Here is a 3,546-nt window from a genome sequence, read left to right as displayed (position 1 = left end):
GGAGGCAGCCCGGGGTCCTGATTAACGCGAGCGCAGCCCGGCAGTGGCGCGGGCAGCTTGGTCGGGGTCCTGAGTCGGACTCGGCGCGCTGCCTGGCGCGGCTCGCTCTTCAGGTGCGCCGCCCCGAGTTGTCGCTGCTGGAGAGCGCGAGCGGGCTCCTGGGTCACCCAGACTGTGTGTCATCCCGAAGCCAGCAGAGCTGGGGCCATAGTGCTTGACTGATAGGGGCTGAGGATGAATACGGCGGCCAGAAAGCCCAGCTCTGCCTCCTGTTGTTAATGAAGATTTTCTCTGGAATACAGGCAGAATGCCTATACCATTCCGACGGATAACGCGAAAGCCTACCTAGCACTGGGATTAAAGATGTGAGCCACCATGCCAGGCTGCTGATTTTAATTTTTGAAGTCCTTTTCTAACCTTTGTTTTTCTTTTTTGAGTCTTAACTATATATCCCCAAACTGGCCTTATGCTGGAGATCTGCCTCCTTGAGCTCGCAGAAATGTGATTACAAGCATGTCACATTAATTTCTGCCCACAGATCATGAGCTATGGAAGCCCGTGATGGTGTAGAGGCTTCTCACATGTACTCTGAGTGGTCTTTAGAAGGCAGAGTGGAGGATGGAGGCCTGTTCTGTTCAAATGTGTATCCTACCTCCTGCCAGTGAGAACTTGGTAAGACCAATTCTCACTATCCGGAGAGGGTGGCCTGAGGAATGGCCTAAAAAGGCCTGAGTGGAGGCCCCGACACGTTCAATTTACAGGTTACCAGCCAAGAGTCAGATATACATACCCTTCAGGTCATATCTTCAGTTAAAGATGTTACTTACTCCTCAGAACAGTCTCAGGGAAGCCAAACTAGATGACTTGAGAAATGCTAAGATGAATTTCCAGTTATTTTTATAGCCCCAGGATTAGAAAGCTAATTTAGATGTATTTCAGTATTTAGCTGGGCGTGGTGGTGCACATCTTTAATTCCAGACAGAAGCATGTGGATATCTGTGTTCGAGGCCACCCTGGTCTATAGATCCAGCCCAAGAGGCATCCAAGACTAAGTAGCAAAACCTTGTCTCAAAAAAACCAAGATAAATAAGTTAAATTTAATTATAGGCAGATGGGTAAAGTAGTATTAATTCCTTAAAGAAACAGGTACAGGAATATGTCATAGAGCAGTGGAGAACAACTTTTAATGTTTTGTCTTTTGCTTCATAATTGTGTTTATTTAAAGAGACCATGTGGGGTGGGGGGCTGAAAAGATGGCTCAGCGGTTAAGATCACTGACTGCTCTTCCAGAGGTCCTGAGTTCAATTCCCAGCAACCATATGGTGGCTCACAACCATCTGTAATGGGTTCTGATGCCCTCTTCTGGTGTGTCTGAAGACAGCAATGGTGTACTTTCATACATAAAATGAATAAATCTTTTAATAAATAAATAACCATTGTTCATTAAGACTGTTAGATCTGTGTGTTATAACTAAAACATTTACTTGAAACCTAGGCAGCTGAGGATCTTGAGTTCAAGACCAGCCTGTTTCAAAACCAAAGACTTGCCGGGCGTGGTGGCGCACGCCTTTAATCCCAGCACTCGGGAGGCAGAGGCAGGCAGATATCTGAGTTCGAGGCCAGCCTGGTCTACAGAGTGAGTTCCAGGACAGCCAGGGCTACACAGAGAAACCCTGTCTCAGAAAAACAAAACAAAACAAAAACAAAAACAAAGACTTACCAGAAATGTACTATACTTTCAGAGATCTGGCCATATGTTATATGCTGTTGGTCTCAGCCCATAGTAGAGAATTCAGTAGAGAGAATTGGGAACAGCAGCATCCAGGAGCCTGAGGTTTTCAGGTGGAGACATATAACTAAGCTAGGACAAACAGCAGGCCAGGAATAATGGTCTATGGGTTGCAGCTAGGCCTACCAAGCTGGCTAGGAGGTCTACTTTCAGAGTGAAAAGGTATGTAAGTGTGGAGAAAGCCCACTGTGACCTTCCTGATGGAGATAGTAATGTTATACAAAAGTGGACAAAGGGTAGTGGAATGCATATGGAAATGCTAATTTAATGTTTAGAAAACTTGATGAGGGGTGTATAAGTCAAGATTGCTCCTCCATAGAGTTAACTACACTAGGATATTCATAATAGAACACACGAGTATTTTACTGTGAGGGTAATACTTGACCCTAATTATGTATTTAATTCATTCTCTCTCTCTCTCTCTCTCTCTCTCTCTCTCTCTCTCTCTCTCTCTCATGCATATCCTAGAAGCTTCTGGAGCTGACCTGAAGAGTGAGCACTTTTTACCTGGGCTGTTATAACTGCAGCCTAATAGGTGCCATCTTCAACTTTTTTTTTTTTTGGTTTTTCGAGACAGGGTTTCTCTGTAAAGCCCTGGCTGTCCTGGAACTCACTTTGTAGACCAGGCTGGCCTCGAACTCATAAATCCGCCTGCCTCTGCCTCCCGAGTGCTGGGATTAAAGGCGTGCGCCACCACATCCGGCTAACTCTTTTTTTATTAGATATTTTCTTCATTTACATTTCAAATGCTATCCCGAAAGTCCCCTATATCCACCACCCCACCCCCCATCTTCAACTCTTTTTTTTTTTAAGATTTATTTATTTATTATATATAAGTACACTGTAGCTGTCTTCAGACACTCCAGAAGAGGGCGTCAGATCTTGTTACAGATGGTTGTGAGCCACCATGTGGTTGCTGGGATTTGAACTCTGTACCTTCGGAAGAACAGTCAGGTGCTCTTACCCACTGAGCCATCTCACCAGCCCCCATCTTCAACTCTTTACTCTAGTTTAATTATAGAAGAACACAAAAGACCTGTAGGTGGTTGTGAATGAGTGTCCTATGAGTCAAGCAACCATTATTTTGGGGAGTTCAGCTGTGCCCCTTGTGAAAGGCTTATCCCAGCTGGGTTTCCTGACTCTACATCCCCTCCTGAGAACCGCACCTGAGTATGTAGCTGCTCCTTACCAAGTGCTGTATTTGTGAGGCTAGAGTATAGAGAGAGGGGAAACAAGGGAAGGAGTGCTCTGTCTGTGCTGCAGTGTGGAGGCTTTCCACCTGCACCCACATTCCTGTAATTACCCTCTCAGCCATGCTCTGGGAAGAACCCCAATAAACTCATTGGCTCCCCAGAGGGAACTTAACATTGTTGTTTACATCTCCCTGAGAAGGAACTTTAGCCCCAGGTCACCACCACCCAGTTTATTTTGGGAGCCAAGTTCAAGCCATTGTAAGGGCCAAGGAGATGGAGATAGACATAGTGCATAGTTATACAAAGGTTGACCAAGGGTAGTGAATGGCATGAATTCTAAGAATTCTTACAAGAGGACTCTTAAATGGTTACCTGTTGTGGTGGTTTGAATGAAAATGACCTCTACAAACTCACAGGGAGAGTCATTATTGGAGGTGTGGCCTTGTCAAAGGAATTCACAGTGGGTGGGCTTTGAGGTGTCAGGTGCTTAAGCCATTGTTAATTCAATTTTTTTTTTTTTTTTTTTTTTTTTTGGCTACCTGCTGATCCAGATGCAGAACTCTC

This window comes from Mus musculus, chromosome 5, assembly GCF_000001635.26.
Source record: "Mus musculus strain C57BL/6J chromosome 5, GRCm38.p6 C57BL/6J".
Lineage (NCBI taxonomy): Eukaryota > Metazoa > Chordata > Mammalia > Rodentia > Muridae > Mus > Mus musculus.
The sequence above is the reverse complement of the archived record's forward strand: the minus strand, read 5'-3'. Positions refer to the sequence as shown.